Below are 6335 nucleotides of genomic sequence, written 5' to 3' on the forward strand. Positions count from 1 at the left end.
AGCACAATAGAAGAATCAGCTACAGCACAATAGAAGAATCAGCTACAGCACAATAGAAGAATCAGTTACATCACAATAGAAGAATCAGTTACAGCACAATAGAAGAATCAGTTACAGCACAATAGAAGAATCAGTTACATCACAATAGAAGAATCAGTTACAGCACAATAGAAGAATCAGTTACAGCACAATAGAAGAATCAGCTACAGCACAATAGAAGAATCAGCTACAGCACAATAGAAGAATCAGCTACAGCACAATAGAAGAGTTATCTACAGCACAATAGAAGAGTTATCTACAGTGCAATAGAAGAACCATCTACAGCACAATAGAAGGGTTATCTACAGTACAATAGAAGAGTTATCTACAGTACAATAGAAGAATCAGCTACAGCACAATAGAAGAATCAGCTACAGCACAATAGAAGAATCAGCTACAGCACAAAAGAAGAATCAGCTACAGCACAATAGAAGAGTTATCTACAGCACAATAGAAGAATCAGCTACAGCACAATAGAAGAGTTATCTACAGCACAATAGAAGAACCATCTACAGCACAAAAGAAGAATCAGCTACAGCACAATAGAAGAGTTATCTACAGCACAATAGAAGAATCAGCTACAGCACAATAGAAGAGTTATCTACAGCACAATAGAAGAACCATCTACAGTACAATAGAAGAACCATCTACAGTACAATAGAAGAATCAGCTACAGCACAATAGAAGAATCAGCTACAGCACAATAGAAAAGTTATCTACAGCACAATAGAAGAATCAGCTACAGCACAATAGAAGAATCAGTTACAGCACAATAGAAGAATCAGCTACAGCACAATAGAAGAAACAGCTACAGCACAATAGAAGAATCAGGGGCGGGGCACCTCAATATTAGGAAAGTGTTCCTAATGTTTTGTACACTCAGTGTATATATATACAGTATATATCCCCATTGGGACCTCCACTTGCCACATTGGTATTTCCCCTAACCCACTCTGACATGTCTGACACAATTACAGTACAGCTGGGTGAGTGCCTTAGATCGTGTGAATCCCGCTCAGTCATTGACTGGCCCATCGGTTATTTCAATGTCAACACCTTGGAGATAACATGGAGATTTGTCTCCTCTGTACTACTAACTACTAATTTCAGTGTCAAAACATTGAGTGTATGGAAATATTAACATACCGTACCTGTGCAATGTGGCCATAGGCGTTGCAGCCCTCTATAAGCAGGAAGTCATGTGTAAATGTCTATAATAGTGGGCACAGAGCTATCAAAGTTCGCTGGTCTATTACAGAAACTTCCACAAATCAAAAAACTCTTTCCTCTTCCCCTCCCTACGCCTTGTAAAATGAGTCACCTCAAAAATGAGGCAATTACGCAGGAAGACAGCTCAGTGGGAATGTGCTGAGAGGTTGGTTCCTGGAACAGAGACGTTGGGTTGGCAGTCCCCACTAGCGTCTGCTAGTGTCAGTTTGGGGTGGTCGACATGCATGGGCATTTGCACTTTAAGAGAGGATGATGTTTTCAATAATCCACCCACTTTGAGAGGTCAGAACTATAAAGGAGGGCCTATGACCTCATGCTGAGTCACATTACTCATCGACCGACCGGACCCACCCACGATGATGATGCAATGGCACAGGATGAAAGGAGTGTGTGTGTGTGTGTGTGTGTGTGTGTGTGTGTGTGTGTGTGTGTGTGTGTGTGTGTGTGTGTGTGTGTGCGCGTACAGAAAAATCCCTTGGCTTTGGAAGATTGGAGAATTTTGCAAGTCCTCTTTCCAAGGAATTAGTTTCACAGCGATTTTCAGACTCCAGGGAGTTAACCTTAATGACAAGGGGATTTATACCCCTCATTGACATTTAGCACACATGACGGCTCTGACGACTTCATTCTTGGCCTCTGGTCAAGTTCAGTAACATGCAACATTTAGTTTTTGGAACAAAATGAAAAGGACTTTTGCCTGTGTGTTTGTCCGGTCTTCAATGGACCTTGGGCTTTCTCACCCAGACCCCATTTGACCTGTAGTCCATTGTGACAGAGTTAACAGTTTTGTCAGATATACAGAGAGAGTACACGGTCTCCTGTTCAGATACATCTGAGAGCGGGTACAGTCCCCATTTGTGCTTCATTACATCCAAACTTGCATTGGTAGACATTCTGGAGTCATTCACCTTGTTTGCAGAGCAGAAAATGAATTCACATCACAGATACCTTCTCACTTGGTCATTATGTGGGTCCATGAATTAATGCTCACTGGATCATAGAAAGTCCCAGTCTGTTTGAGGGACCTTTATTTACACGCAGGCACACGAACGCACGCACTCTGCACAACCACACCCCTCCTCCCCAGACACCTCTGGCCCAATTCACAACTTTATATGAGACTCAGTGAGAATCATAATACTAAGCAGTGGTGTAAAGTACTACTTAAGTAGTATCTGTACTTTACTACATTCCTAAAGGAAGGCCCAAAAAATTGCCAAAGACTCCGACCACCCTAGTCATAGACTGCTCTCTGCTACTGCACTGCAAGCGGTACCGGTGCTTCCAGGTCTAGGTTCAGAAGGCTTAACAGCTTCTACCCCCAAGCCATAAGACTCCTGAACACCTAATCAAATGGCTACCCGGACTATTTGCATTGTCCCTACCCCACCCACATTTTTACACTGCTGCTACTCTGTTATCCATGCATAGTCAATTTACTTGTACCTACATGTACATATTACCCATTGACTCTAACGCTACCCCCTGTATATAGCCTCGCTACTGTTATTTTATTGTTGCTCCTTAATTATTTGTCTATTTCTTTTTATATCTTTTTTTCCCCAGTTTATTTTAGTAAATACTTTCCACTTTTTCCCCCTAAAACTGCATTGTTAGTAAGCGTTTCACTGTAAGGTCTACTACACCTGTTGAATGCAGCATATGTGACAAATAACAGTTGATTTGATTTAAAGAAAATAATGTACTTTCTACTCCATACATTTTCCCTGACACCCAAAAGTACTTGTTACATTTTGAATGCTTAGCAGGATGTCACGCTGGTATAAAGGATTTGGAGACAGGCGCAGGAATACATCTGGGTTTTTAATACACCCAAAACAAACACGTATACAAAACACTGGGATGTACCCAAACAAAAGAGCAAGGGTAAACCTCGTAGACCGACACGGGATGAGACACGGGATGAGACCCGTAATACACGCAGCACAGGCTGAACAAACGCATAGATACTCACACGACCAACAGACATGGGAACAATAATCGACAGCCCCAAGGGGTAACAAAGGGCACATTTATACAAACACAATCAGTGAGGAATTGGAACCAGGTGTGCGTAATGACACAGTTCAGTGCAGCCTAGAAGGCCGGTGCCATCAACCTCCAGAACAGAATGAGCAGCAGTACCGGGGAATCCGTGACACAGGACAGGAAAATGGTCCAATTTATCAAGAAAATATCCCTGGTAATCCCTACAGCCTCTGATCTGGTGGACTCATTAAACACACATGCCCCTGGCTATCCGTAAATTTAAAAAACAAAAAAATTGTGCCGTCTCATTTGGTTAATATAAAGAAAAAGAATTTGAAGTGATTTCTCCGAGCTGGGCATCTCCGGCGCGGCCCACGCTTGGATTGCGTCCTACCTGACAGGTCGCTCCTACCAGGTGGCGTGGCGAGAATCTGTCTCCGCACCACGTGCTCTCACCACTGGTGTCCCCCAGGGCTCTGTTCTAGGCCCTCTCCTATTCTCGCTATACACCAAGTCACTTGGCTCTGTCATATCCTCACATGGTCTCTCCTATCATTGCTATGCAGACGACACACAATTAATCTTCTCCTTTCCCCCCTCTGATAACCAGGTGGTGAATCGCATCTCTGCATGTCTGGCTGACATATCAGTGTGGATGACGGATCACCACCTCAAGCTGAACCTCAGCAAGACGGAGCTGCTCTTCCTCCCGGGGAAGGACTGCCCGTTCCATGATCTCGCCATCACGGTTGACAACTCCATTGTGTCCTCCTCCCAGAGTGCTAAGAACCTTGGCGTGATCCTGGACAACACCCTGTCGTTCTCAACTAACATCAAGGCGGTGACCCGTTCCTGTAGGTTCATGCTCTACAACATTCGCAGAGTACGACCCTGCCTCACGCAGGAAGCGGCGCAGGTCCTAATCCAGGCACTTGTCATCTCCCGTCTGGATTACTGCAACTCGCTGTTGGCTGGGCTCCCTGCCTGTGCCATTAAACCCCTACAACTCATCCAGAACGCCGCAGCCCGTCTGGTGTTCAACTTTCCCAAGTTCTCTCACGTCACCCCGCTCCTCCGCTCTCTCCACTGGCTTCCAGTTGAAGCTCGCATCCGCTACAAGACCATGGTGCTTGCCTACGGAGCTGTGAGGGGAACGGCACCTCCGTACCTTCAGGCTCTGATCAGGCCCTACACCCAAACAAGGGCACTGCGTTCATCCACCTCTGGCCTGCTCGCCTCCCTACCTCTGAGGAAGTACAGTTCCCGCTCAGCCCAGTCAAAACTGTTCGCTGCTCTGGCACCCCAATGGTGGAACAAACTCCCTCACAACGCCAGGTCAGCGGAGTCAATCACCACCTTCCGGAGACACCTGAAACCCCACCTCTTTAAGGAATACCTAGGATAGGATAAAGTAATCCTTCTAACCCCCCCTTAAAAGAGTTAGATGCACTATTGTAAAGTGGTTGTTCCACTGGATATCATAAGGTGAATGCACCAATTTGTAAGTCGCTCTGGATAAGAGCGTCTGCTAAATGACTTAAATGTAAATGTAAAATGTATTCCTTTACTTTTGATACTTAAGTATATTTAAAACCAAATACTTTTTGACTTTAACTCAAGTACTATTTCACTGGGTGACTTTCACTTTTACTTGAGTCATTTTCTATTAAGGTATCTTTACTTTTACTCAAGTATGACAATGACAATACAGTACTTTTCCCACCACTTATTCTAAGATTAGTTCCGCAGTACTGCTTGGTTTAACCAACTGCTTATTCCCCCTCAGAAAATGAACGAGATAACCTCAGCTGAATGAATCCTTTCCCTGACGTCAAGTCTACTCCTGAATTGGGAGAGGTAGCCTAGTTCATCATGCGCCATTGGGGAACATAAGGTAAGCCAGAGGAAAAAATACACTAGGATAATCAAGCAGTAGGACACATGTGTTCCTGTATGTTGGACTAACAGGAAGTTTTAGCCTTCAGTCTAGATTAGTGGTTGACTTAATTTTTTGGAGTTAAAAAAAAAAAGATCTTCAATTGAAAAAGCTGTCCAAATCTCTACAGATGCCCATCCACTATAAATCCAATCGAGTTATTGCCTTCCATAAATAAATGGCATATCTAGACATCAGAGTGTTGGTTGAAGTCTGCATTATGGAATGATTCTAACTTATGTTTTAAAGATGTTAAGATGAAATACAGACCACGTAGGTTTTTCCTCCATTTACAATAGATTATTATTTATCTCCCCAACACTGTTATTACAAACTTTGTGACTGTCTCCAGGGGCAGACCATACATCAAATGTCACTCATTGAAGGGCTGAAAATCCAGAGAAGAAAAACATGTTGCTTTCCCTCAGGAGTAATGAGAAAACAAATCAATTATATTCGAAGACAGTTGAAATGGATACAATTTTTCCATTCACGTTATCTAATTAAGTGATAATGCTCGAGAAGCCGGTGTTTTCGGAGGATATATTGTCACGGGTGTTGTTAGGCCCGAGACAAAGTCTTGGACCGGCAAACCGTGCCAATATATCCTCCAAACACCGGCTTCGAGGGCATTATCACTTTTATACAACGGGTTACCAACATATTCAAATAATGATTGACATATTTTCATTAAAAACGTTATTTTGATTAATTTATTCATACTATTTCATCCTTCCACAAGATATAGTCCCGACACAAATCTCGGGTTGCTAGAGAAGTGACCCAGTCGTTCAGTCTTTTTGTTCTGAATCTATGGACGCGACACAGTCGTTCATTCTTAATGTTCTTATCCCTTGTATGCTAGCTAGCCAACTATGGCTAATTTACAGACATTTGCATAAACTGTTTTCTATTTGGATACATCCATAACAATGAGCTAATGATTCGAGATTTTTTTAATGCTTTTTATAGTGGAGATCAAGTTTATAAATTGCCTGGCTGGACTGATGAGACAGTGGATTGCGCGATCAGATGGAACAGTGTAAATAGGCATTTAAACGTCATAGATTTAGACAGCGGTAATTTGTGGAATGCGGTTTTAACCAATCAGCATTCAGGATTAGACCCACCCGTTGTATAA

The sequence above is a fragment of the Salvelinus alpinus genome, chromosome 31 (genome assembly GCF_045679555.1).
Source record: "Salvelinus alpinus chromosome 31, SLU_Salpinus.1, whole genome shotgun sequence".
NCBI lineage: Eukaryota > Metazoa > Chordata > Actinopteri > Salmoniformes > Salmonidae > Salvelinus > Salvelinus alpinus.